The sequence below is a fragment of the Harpia harpyja genome, chromosome 4, assembly GCF_026419915.1.
Source record: "Harpia harpyja isolate bHarHar1 chromosome 4, bHarHar1 primary haplotype, whole genome shotgun sequence".
NCBI lineage: Eukaryota > Metazoa > Chordata > Aves > Accipitriformes > Accipitridae > Harpia > Harpia harpyja.
The window spans coordinates 18174113-18186304 of NC_068943.1; the positions used below are offsets into that span (position 1 = coordinate 18174113).

Consider the following 12192-nt stretch of genomic DNA (forward strand, 5'->3'; position numbering starts at 1 on the left):
TTAAAACATGCTTAAGTTAAAGGTAGAAGTCATTAAATTGCTTTCAAGAGTGTTATTTATTTCCACATTTGCTGGATTAGGATCTAAGACAAAATGCAAATAGGGCAATGGATATTGTGGAAGAATGGTGAAGAAAATTCTGTATCATCAGTGGAGGAGAACTATAGGAGAGGCGAGAGGCCGAAGAACATTACGGGGAGATTTTATAAAACCTTCTTTTTGGTAAGTTTTAGGAAACTCCATTAGGGGAAGAACAGATACGGGAAGACTGAAAAGAGCCATCTGGGATTGTAAGTGATGGGTCTCGGTAAAAGTGAACTAGTAGTACTGCTTTGTAAGCAATATGGCAGAAGTGGAGAAGGATTACGGAAAAAAGTCTAAAATATGCTTGTCAAGCTTATGAAAAAGTAACCAAAAATGTTCTGTGGGCCAATTTGTTCTCCTGGCTCCCAAAAGTATGCTTTTCTATTTTTAGAACTGTATATGGCAATACACTGTTCAGAGTCCTGTTTCAAAATTTAAGATTGTTTCTGAAAAAATGGCATGCTGAAAAGTCCCATTGATTAATAGGAAATGTGATTCAAGTTCCTTCTTTCAAGAAAAAAATTAAGAAAAAAATGAGAACTTTCTAAATCTTTAGAAACACTGAATGTTTTCAAAGTATTTCTGTGTTAAAATGTAAGCCAGAACATTTTCACATAGACAATGTATGCTCAGCATTGTTAAGCCAGATGCGAATGGAAACAGAGGGGTCAGGTATATGGAGTGAGCCAAGACGGTGATTTAGTAGGACAGGTTTTCCATAAAAGCATGTGATTGAGAACTACATTTCTCTATAAATCTGTGATATATATCAAATACTAATGTGTAATATCCCTACTTCTGTATCAATCTATTGATATATAATCATGTAATACGTTTCTCCTGCGAATGTAGCTACATATTTTTTGCTTTAGATACTGCCCTGCAAATTCATGCATATGGGTAATAGTTCTTAGTAGCAGGCAATAGACCATGTAAACAGCCAACATAGCACATAATGAAGCTCACGGAGAACAAATTTTATCACCAAATGTCAGTCAGCCAACCCCTCTTCTAGATGATTTCCTTAGATGTATTAGATAAATGAATAAAATATTACTAAGTATGACAAAATAAATATTGATGTTTTAAAATATTTTATCTGAAATTCAATGGAAATGAGCTCCATCTGCTTCTCAGGGCATGGCAACATGTATAACATGATGCTTCTCTGTTATGCACCTTATCACACTGTCTACATGCAATCTTCCTGCTATCACAATTCATTTTTCATGTGCCAAGTATTCATTAATCCTTTAACCTCAGTAGGTAGAAACCCGTTTTTCTCTGCAGAACACTCAGTGCTGGGAAATCATTGCTCCCTGTTCCAAGTGGTTAAGAAGGATGAATGTTAATACTCGTGTTTTTTATTGATAAATCTGAATATAAGCTGTGCATCTATCCAGGGAATGTTTCCAGCTGTGTTCTATAGTAGACTGCTTCCTATGGGATTGCATATTTTATCTTTTAAAACAAGCGTTACAACATTAACTTTTGACTTGGGTAAAATCTTCTGAAATCTAATGAATCACATATGTAACTTACGGTGAGTAGTTGGAACTGGTTCTGTATCTAAAGCAGTAATGCAAGGAAATGGCGTTGCTTGGGTCATTAGACTGTATTTTAACTCTACGCTCAGTTTTCTCCAAAGGAAATGATTACACTAGAGGCAAAATTATAATAGCAAATCATGCCTAATCCCCTTTATAGCTTGTGGAGACATATATTTATATAGACTGCAAGGTAGACTTCTGTTTATAACCATTTTAATATTTCTTATTTGCTATTCTGCCCTTTTTTTTTTTTTTACCTTGTGGAAATAGAGGTAAGATGCAGGGGCAAATAGCCAGGGGGTTATGTTACCTAAACTGTTTATGCCAAAAGGCGGCAGAAGACCAGTTACAGGGAGAACACATGAAGCAACGCATAGATGCGTATTGCAGGCAGTTGGCATGAGATCCTCTATGGGAACAAACATTGGTTCTGGTTCTTCTGGCTTCCTTGGTAAATACTGTGTAGAGCAGCAACCGTTAGTTTGTATTTACTGAAAGTAATAGCATTTTAGCAGTAATTATTTACCTGAGCTCAGCCTGGCTTGCTGAGTAAATACACACGCTATACAGGCTTTTACAAACACGCTCACACGGTGGGCCAACCTACTAGACAAGGGATCCCTCTTTTTGTATTTTATTTACCAAATTATTGTTAGGAGTGGGAGCCGCTGGAGCTGTTGAGCTGAGCTTGAATTTGAGGAGGATGAGGGCTTGGGACTCATAAAGAACTTGCCATTTTGTACCCGCTCTGACCGTGGCTTTTACCAGGGACCAGCAGGGCACCCTGACTATTCACAAGGCTATTAAGCTTCCTTGAATTGAATCCCACGCGAACAGTGCCTGGAAACCATCTTAGCAGTCAGGGCTGGTCAGAGCTCACCTGCACTCTGGCCACACAGCGTTTACTTCATGCAACACGAACCCTAGGGGAGGAAGCAGAAAATGGCCACATCAGCTTCACATTAACAAAAGGCTCTCCAAAGCAAGGGAATCCCTAGGTAACCCGTCGGGCCAGCTTAATAGTCTTGACACTGGTCAGGCATGGGCCAGGATCTTTCCACCAAAGTATTTCACTGTGTAAACACGTACATGTAAGAAGGCTTTTGAAAAGAAATAGAGATGTGCTTCTTAAACACCGACCCTCGGGATTTCTATTTTTGTTTCCTAAGGTTTTTGAAGTTCTTCTTTTAAAACATCCATGTAATAAGAAGAGTTTACGTTTCAAACAAACTTTTAAGATTTTGGAAAACGTTCCTCTGCATACCGTCGTTAAACCCTTTACAACCCAGTATCTGCAGCCCTTAGGTGTGAACCCCACCCCCCCGGAGGAAATTCTCGGTTTGCAGAGACGCGACTCAGGCTTACGCGCCGACCTCCACGCTAAAAACCCCAGCTCACGTACTTCTCACGAGCTCCGGTGTGTCCATGCGAGGAAAAAAAAAAAAAAGAGAGAAAGGTTTGCGGAGCTCGGCCCCCGCCAGCCCGCCAGGTAACCGCCAGGGCCCGGCCGGGACAGGCAGCGAAGCGAACGCCGCCGCCGCGGCCCGGCCTCCCCTGCCCCGCCGGCCCCGGGACGGCGCCGCCCGCTCTGCTCTGCTGCGCTCCGCGCCCCGACCCCCCGGCCCGCCGCCCCCGCCCGTTCCCCGGGGCTCCCCGCAGCGGCCCCCTGCCCTGACCCCCCCCGCGGCTCCCCTCAGCGTCCCCACCGCCCTGCGCGCCGTCCCCCCGCGGGACGCCCCTCAGCGTCGCGACCGCCATGTGCCCCCCCGGGGCCCCCTCAGCGCCGCCACCGCCCTGTGTCACCCCCCCGGGCTCCCCTCAGCGCCCCGCCCCCGCCCGGCCTCCCCTCAGCGTCCCCGCCGCCCCGTGCCCGCCCGCGAGCCTCCCTCGCCGCCCCGTTAACCTGCCCCCGCCCCGCCCCGCCCCTCGGCGCCCCCGCTACCGGCCCCGCCCTGCCCCTCCCCGCGGCGCCCCCGGAGGCCCCGCCGCCCTGCCCCCCCCCACCCCCACCCCCGCGGCCGGCGGGGCGGGCCGGGGCCGCGGGCCGTGGGGCGGGCGGCGCGGCCGGGCGTTCCCGTCCCCACCCCCCCCCCGCGGGGCGGGCGGTGCACCGGGGCGGCCGAGGGGCGGGGGCGCGGCCCCTCCCCTCCCCCCGCCCGGCTGCCGGTGGGGGCGGGGACGCGCCGCATGCCAGCGACGCCACCGGCGCCCGCCGCGGCCGGAGCAGGGGCCGGGCGCTGGGGAGGGGGGGACGGCGGTCCGGACCGGGCCCTTTGTCTGAGCGGCCGGCGGGGTGCCGCGGCGGCGGCCCCACCGTGAGGCGCGGCGAGGCGAGGCGGCGCCGGGAGCCTCCACCCCCGGCCCACCCTGCCGCTGGCTCATCATGTGACGCGGGTAAGTCGGCGGCGAGCGCCGCGGTTCCCCGGGCTGCCCCCATTCATTTCCCGGGGACGGCGGCGAGCCCGGCCGCCGGCTGCCTCCGCCCGTGCCCTGTGTGAGCGAGCGAGCGTGTGACACTGCCCGGGGAGCGCGGGGCGGACAGACAGACAGACAGAGAGAGAGCGGGGAGCCCGTGTCAGGGGAAGGGAACAGTTTCTCCGGCTCTGCCGCTTCTGCTCAGGTCTGTGCCGATTCCCTTTCTTACCAGGATAAACGGCTAACGTGTGTGGTTTTCGCTGCTGCTGTCCCAGTCAGCTATTTTAAAAAAAAAAAAAAATCGCTCCTATACCGAAGTTAAATAATTCTAAAGAAAAGCGGGGGCAGGGTGGCCCCCCCCCCCTTCCCCCAGCGCCGCCGGAGCGGAGGTTAACGGCGGTGTCCCGTGTCCCCCCCCCGCGGTGCCCCGGCGGCAGCGATGCCGGGGGGGGGGGGGGGAATGTGTGTGTGTGTGTGTGTGTGTGTGTGTGTGCGGGGCGCTGCGGGCCGGGCCCCGCCGCCGGCCCGAACTTTTCCCTCAAACTTTCCCGCTGAGGCTTTAGGAGGGGGGAGCGGGGGGGGTGGGGGGGGTTGGGGTGGGGGGGGCGGTGAAAAAAGCGGGGGAAAAATAAAAAGCGATAAGCGAGGAGTGATGAGCTGCGAGCTGGGAGCGCCCAGCCCTTTGTGCTGCCGTCCCCGGGCGGGGGTGCGGGCGGCCGCGGTGCCCCTGCGCCTTTTGGGGGGGGTGGGAAAAAAATTAATATATAAAAATAAATAAAAAAAAAAAATTGGAGTGTAACGCTCTGTGTAGGGGGGAGAAATTGGAATGTAACGCTATATGGGGGGAAAAAATAAAAACCAGCGTGTAACGCTATATTACAAAATAATTACCTTCTATAAAATAAATACTTGGTCTTCCAGAAGTCGGCTGGCGTTGCTCGGGGAGCAGACCCCGGGTCTTTACGTTAAAAGCCCGTGCCCGGAGCGGCTGCGGGAGATGCGTGCCCCGTGGCATCGGCGTCACCCTGCGAAGCCCACCGAAAGGTTTCCGCTGCTGGTGCAGCCGGGTAAATGCGCTGGGATGAGATTTGGGCTCCTGTCTGCCTCCCCCAAACGGATGGTGCGGGATTCTGGGGGAGGCGGATAGGAGCAACCAGATGGGTTATTTTATAGTTCCCCCCGCCATGGTTTGCAGGGATGTGATGCTCCGCTCCAGACAGCGGGGTTTTTTCGGATCTTGGCGTGGCGTTCGCTCCCGCGAACGGGCTTGCGTGGAAAATAAGACGTTTTGCGCGCTTAGGGAGCAGGTACGGGCAGTTTGGTAGGAGGCACCGAAGAGAAGTTCACTTGCATCAGGGTTTATATCGAGCTTGTAAAATCCTGCTAGCCTTCGGCAGTCCCCCTCCCCCTGGATAAGTAAGTAAACCAATTTTTTTTTTTTTAATTATCCACCATGAAATAAATGGTATTCTTCTCCCCCCCCCCCAGTTTTGTTTTTGGTTTTTTTTTTTTTTGCTTTTCCCTTTTTGTCTCGCCATGGCAGGTAGACATTCGCAGTAACTTTGCAAGGCTGCTTTATATAGCGCTGGCATATGGGCTCCATTTTCTGCTTTCTGGTTGGTCTACAACTCTGAAATGTACAGGAACAGCAAAGTGGTCTTAGCGTGGGATTAGTAACTGTGCTGAATAGGTCACAGATGGGGCGATAGGAGCATTTTATTAATGACGTAAGGCTGCTTAAACCGAGTCTGCTTTTTTTTTTTTTTAATATATTATTCGTGCTGGGGGAGGGGGAATATCTTTCTAATGGGACGTAATCAACTTGAAACCGCTGTCTGCAAGCTGGCGTGTCACCTATCGTCACAAACCGGCCATGCATAGCAAAGGAAACATTGCATGCAGATTTTTTTTTTTTTGGTAATGTTTTTTATTTTTTTTCCCCTCCCTGTGCTGCCGGAGGCTTTGGCAGCCGGTCGGAGCTGCTGCCGCTACGCTGCCGGCAGGTGCCCGGGCTGGAGCCTGGTGGGATGACATCACCCCCTCGGCGGCCGGGGAGCAGCACCCATGCGCACCCTTCCCCAGGCCAGCACCCCCACCCGCTCGCCCACACTGCGTCCAGAACAACAGTGGTGGTATTCTCCTCTTTTTTTTCCCCTTTTATTTTATTTTATTCCCCCCCCCCTTTCTCTTCCTGTGTCTGGTACCTGCAACTGAGGGGGAGGGGGGCAGTCTGGGGAGCACCTTTTTTTAGGCAAACCTTTTCATTAGGATACTGGCAGCTTTACAAGGTGGCTTGGGCTTCCCCCCCCCCCCCCCCCCAGCTCATGGAGTAGTCAATAGCATTTAAAGAGGGCTGGGAAAAATCGTATTTTTTCTTCTATCCCCCAGCTGTGGGGAAAAAGAGGCTTTTTGAAGAGGAGGTATGCCATGGGGCATTTGATGAGTGATTGCACGTGTGCTGGAGGGGCTGGGAAGCCGTTTAGGATGTGGGAGATACTGTTTGGTTTCTGCTTCTGATGGTGAGGCAGTATCAGATGTGTAAAGAAGGGGGGATGGGAAATGAGGTATTTTAAATTATTTTTTTCCCCAGCGATGCTTAGTGGTAATATTTCCAGGCCTTCCTGCACTCTCTTTGTAAAAAAAACCTTTGCTGGAAAGGCCCCTGGGAGCCCAAGAAGACTCTGTGTAACAACTTTTAAAAATAAACTTTAAGATTCCAGGACAGGCTAATCGCAGAGTCTTCTGCCAGCTGTTTCTGTTGGGATGAGCCAGACCTGAACGTGCGCAAGCAGAGTTTTATTTCAGGCAAGAGGAGGCTGAAATGTGGCGGGACTGAACCAGCTCTTCTTCCCCCAGGAGATGGTAGAGTGGGGTCAGCGAAGGGCTTGGGCTGCAAAGCCCCTTGGGAGCGTCCGTCTTCCTCTTCACCCAGACCAAGGTGGTGCGTGACGGTGCCCGCCATAATTAAATAGAAATGCAGACCATGTTTTTGAGGAAAATGGGTGAAGCCTCCCCCCGGTGTGTGGGGAATTCTCTGCTGCACCGCAGGGTTGCAGAAGGTCTGTGTAATTCGGTGCAGGTTTCAGCACCAGAAGGGTGTCCTGTCGTTTAGATTTTGGGTAGCTTATAAAATAAAGGGAAGGTGTGCCTTTTCTCATCACGGGGTGGATGATGCCCGCTTATGCTAGCCTTCCCAAAGTTGTAATGCTGTTGCCTGCAGGCTGCTGGATCACCTCAGTGAGCCTTGCGTGGCCGCTGGCGTCGCTTTTCAGGATGGCCAACCTCCTTGCTCGTTCCTTCAATATGTCATTCGCATTGTGTAACAGGTCTCATCAGTACAAGGGTGGTTTTGACCAAGTCTTCGTTCGAATCGAGTAGAATATGAGACTGTGAATGAGGTGTTTGTTAATAAAGCCGGAGAAATACTTACTTCTGCTGAAGTGTTTTGGTTGTGGCTTTTCAAGTATTGTATCTTGATTTATTTTGTTAGGAGGATGATTGTGGTTTGCCTTTCCTTGATGTAACTACAAAATGAAACAAAAGATTAATTTCTTGAAATGGAAATTTGATTTTTGGAAAAGCTGAAATGGATGCAGCACTGAGACTTTGACCTTCTCAGCTCCTGACTAGTGGTTGTTTACTACAGCTGCAGCTGTGCGTCTTTGAAAGAGGAGGAGCTGCAAACACAAGCATGCTCACTTTCCCCAGCTAAGAGGAAAACATATAATGAGCATGCCGTTTCAAAGTGAGATGTAAAAAAAAGTATTGAGTAGTCAGGTTGTGGCTGTTCCTTTCCTTTTGTGCAAGGTGTGCTGTATCTGTAAGACAAATTTTGAATATTGGAAGTGCAAATGTGAAAGCATGAAATGACGGCGCTTCCCATGTGGTGAAAAAGAAATTAATTTTTTTAAATTAAATGCATGCTTATGCTAGAAAAGAGAAATGCTTTTGCGCTGTAGTACTAAGGACACTTTCAACATTGTTAGTCGGTGGAAAAAGCTCCACGTAACCTTACCCTGTGTTCAACAACTGAACTTTAGACAGTCCTCTTGCTTCAACTGGATGATTTTTACTTTTCTTTTTAAGTTGGTACTAAATGCAAAAAAAAAAAAAAAAAGAGCAACAAGAGTTATGTTTGACGATTCAGTGTCAAAATGATTGTTTTAGTTTATAGCTAGGCATAGAGCTATGTTGACAAACTTGCTGGAGCATTAACTAGACTTAATATACGTATGTGGCACTGTTGCAAAAGTGGGTGAAATTGGACCAACTGAGAACAGTTGCGCAGTCTCTTTCGGTTTATATATATAAAAAAGAAAACAAACCAACCTGTGCTAGTGGTGCTGTGCTTACCTTTGGAAGCTCTTCTCTGTGCAGAAGGTCTGCTTGGACTTGGTGCCTTAAAATCTGTGAACTTTCTCATACTTTTGCGAAGTTTGGTGTGACTGGTAGGTTTGAAGTTTATTCTGAGTCTGTGCTCTCATGTTTGCTCCGAAGCAATAACTATAATACAAAAATGGTAGAGTATTCTTTAATTAGTTTTATTTTCCTTTTGGTGGCAGAGAATTCTTAAAATAATAGTGAGACACAGAAGGAAGAGGAAAAATGAACGTGGCTTTGCCAAAAAGTCAGTATATCTACACTGTATGTAACACTGAGCTTGCGTGGACCTTCCTTTCTTGCGTTCGGTGTAAAATCTCATGGTATTAATCAGAAAGCGTGATCTGGACTTTGGTCTAAGCTGAAATCAAATTATAATATACAAATATCTGTTGCATTTATGTCTGCTGCAGAATGATGTGTTTTGATTTGGAGAAGACAACTTTAAATTATGGTGTGCCTTGGTCCTATAACTATTTCTGTCACTTCCTGCATTTTTGGGAAGGGATGGTGGCATGAGCCATCCCAGTGTTTCTCAGCTGAAATACACGGTAAAACCTGGGAGTGAATATATGAAGTCATGTGAAATATTTTCAGGGACTGTATGCTTCATACTCAGTATGTTTCTTCATGCAGTCCGCCTCTGTGCTCATCAACTCCTGTGTCAGAGGAGCCCCTTCAGCTGCAGGTACAAGGGTAGGACTTGTCTAGGTGTTGGCTTGCTGATTATTTTTTTTTTTTAATTTTTTTTAATTTATTTTTTTAAAGTTCAGTAAAATCACAAGGATACAAAAGCTAAGGTATATCAGAACTAAAATTGTGTGTGTTAGGGTCAAGGGAGATCCCCTGATTAAACACTATTAAAAGTATGTGCTCAGTGATACTGAATAAAGTTTGCCAAGACCCTTGCATGCTGGCATTTCCTACTCTCTGAATGCAATCCTAGCAATGGCTGTATTTTTTTTTTTTAATCTCCTGGTTTATTTATTTGTTTATAGATTTTTAAAATTTTTTTTTTTTCTTGAAACAAATGCACTCGTGCAATGTTGGTTATCCTTTTGTGGGTTGCTGGTAGAGCTGGCGTTGATAGCCTTTGGAGTCGGAGCACAGACCAGCACCACTTGAGTTAAGGAATGTCTGGTTAGCAGTAGCAAGCTTTTGTCCTCTCTGTGAACCAGCCTCCAGGACGGGAATGAAGCATGCTCTTTGCTAATGGCTGGCACAGTATTTGCTACATAGCAGAGTAATGATGGGACTCAAAAATCCCGAGCTTTGTTCCCGGCTGTGGGGCGAGGGTGTTCTCGTCGTTTAAGTGTAGAACAATCAAATGCATGACCTTGGACATCCGCGCCACAAAGGGGATAATTAATCAAATGATGTGTCGTGTCGGGAGACCTGAGTTCTGGTCTCGGTTTTGTCAGATGTCGCCTAGGACAACCACTTCGTTACCCTCTCTGTAAGGTGGTAAGCAGTGACCCTAATTCCTAATTAGTGTGGGGTGTTGTCCAGTGGTCAGAGCTGCAAAGAGCACAAGGTTATGCATGCTAACGCTCATCCTCCTGCTGACTACCTAAATAGTTTCTTTTTCTCTGCCTTGGCCAAGAAGGGCTTTGCCGGTGGTGGTGTTGCTTCTCTTTTCTGGAGCCTTATAGGTCCCTGACGGCAATGCGGGAAGCAGAGGGATGCCGGCTGGCCGGGTCGGTGCAGGTGATGTGCAGAGAGCTCAGGCCAGCTGGAAACAAGTTCAGGTGCATTGGTGGAGTTGGAGATGCCACCAGCGAGCTCTGGAAGCCTTCCTGAGCATGGGCAAACTGTCATTCTCGGATATTTTGTTCAACTCTCGACAGACTGGTGTTGACATGGGTAAAGGCAACTATCTAACCCCAGCAGTTTCTGTCGTCTTCGGTGGATCCCTGAGGGAGAATCTTTCCAAACAGAATATTCTGAATTATTTTTTAGCTTTTTTTCCCACTACCAAAATTGTCAGAAGTGACTGGTGTGCTCTCAAAAATGTTCCAATCAAACTTTGCAGAAGCAGTCACCGAGAAATTCAGCTGAAATGATTGAAGTCTGTTAAATGGAATAATGCGACATTAGAAATTTGTAACATGAATTTCAAAGAATGACTGTGACTGTTGTCATTTACCATGGATGTTACTCCTTTTTTTCCATGGTACCAGCATTTTCAGATGGTCTGCTAAAAATTCAGGACACCTTTTAAAGCAGATGTGATAACACGTTGTCATCCAAGGTAGCCACTGAGATATCTAGGATTAATGGTATCAGTTGCCAGTTCTTCCTAGGAAAAAAAGAAAGATAATGGCTCTGAGTATTACGTAGTGACATCTGATGTGAATCTGAGCAGGACTTGACTTAAAATCAGAATAATATAGAAATATTTTTTTTGTATCTGTCTTTATTTTGAGTGTGCAATGCTGGCATAAAACAGTTTTGAGTTAGTCTTCAAGTATGGGTTGGCAGTGCTCTAGAAGAGCATGTAAAGAGCTGTGATTGATGACACTTTAAAATCTTTTTAAGTGTTGGACAGTAGTTGGAGCTCTTCCAGTTCCTTTTTCAGAGAATCTTTCCATTGCAAGAAAATTTGGGTTAAGTGGGAAATGAAAAGATTTCTCTTAAAAAAAAAACCAACCCCCCCCCCCCAAAAACCCAAACCCAAACCCCCAAAAACCCCACAACGAAAAAAACCCAAAACGCAAAGGTGAGGAAAACCATTCCTTTCCAGTTTCTATAAATCAGTAAGAGTTAGAAGGCAACTTAGTTTTTCACTGGTTCCATCTAACCAAGGAAATCTTTCATATAGACAGTGCCCTACAGAATTTTGAAAGGGAAAAATGAGCAAAGTGGGTTATTTTTCCCCTTTTGAAAGGGAGAGCATGCAAACTCAGTCTAGTTAGTAGGCAGATTTGGAGGCTGCTATTTCGGAAAGCATTACCATTTTCACTTTTACTTTCCAGATCTATATTCAGCTAAATCAACGTTTTGCTAAAATGTCTTTGACATTTGTCTAAAGAGTACATATCAATAATTATGCACCTTCTATTTTGAGAAGGTGATAGATGTGTAAATTTTGGCTGTGACTCTATTGGGATAAAGTTTACAATAGTCACATTGATCAATTAAATATAAACATAGCACGAATTGAAAAATATAATGAGAGTTAGTACACTTTTTTCTTCTTTGCATCCCAGCCAGTATCCAAGAGGGCTTTATTTTGTGCTTGCCAGAGATCTGCTCTCCTTTAGGTTTCACATGTTGCTGGATTTAAGGAGACAATATTTCTTTTTCATTGCGATGCTGTCGTGGTTTAACCCCAGCCAGCAACTAAACACCACGCAGCCGCTCACAACCAGGGCAGATGCTGAAGAAGCATGTGGGCTAGGCAGGGATGGGAGGCTTGAGTCTATGCATAGCAATTACAGACACTTGCCTAAGTCAGTTCTGGTGGATAGCTTGAATAAAATACATTCCCTTCCCCAAAAGAGGAGCCTAGCTCATCCTCACCTCGGAGGTGTGTACTAAAATCATGACACCAGAATCATTCTCGTGGTCAAAAGGCCATCAGAAACCCTCTCCGTTGGCTGACAGTAGAGGAAGTCTCAGACGTTCAGCTCACACATAGATGCGTGCACTGTACTTGTTTGAAGATAGGTGAGAGGAGACCTGCTCTGCTGAAATCCTGGGACGAGCATTCCTGGCCCTGCAGGGTTTGGTGGTGGCGAGGAAGGAACAGCAGTTTCTGTGG

General features: G+C 47.3%; 1 protein-coding gene and 1 long non-coding RNA gene across 10 annotated transcripts in view; one reads left to right on the top strand and one right to left on the bottom strand.

Annotated features, from left to right (window-relative positions):
* Window positions 1-1159: 1159 nt before the first annotated feature.
* LOC128141342 (uncharacterized) lies at window positions 1160-4326 on the bottom strand. Its single transcript, XR_008234970.1, has 3 exons — window positions 4279-4326; window positions 2515-2557; window positions 1160-1403 (listed from the first exon to the last, which is right to left on the bottom strand). It is a non-coding gene; the product is annotated as an uncharacterized LOC128141342 (long non-coding RNA).
* Window positions 3719-12192, top strand: part of KLF12 (KLF transcription factor 12) — a 256306-nt gene continuing 247832 nt past the window's right edge. For 3 of the 9 annotated variants that reach the window (XM_052785981.1, XM_052785983.1, XM_052785982.1), the window contains exon 1: window positions 3719-4028. The gene's annotated coding sequence lies outside the window, so the exon portion shown is untranslated. Of the gene's footprint in view, window positions 4029-4058; window positions 4255-4953; window positions 5466-6037; window positions 6182-12192 lie in introns of those variants that run through there. The other 6 variants (XM_052785973.1, XM_052785978.1, XM_052785979.1 and 3 more) reach the window with 5 other exon arrangements.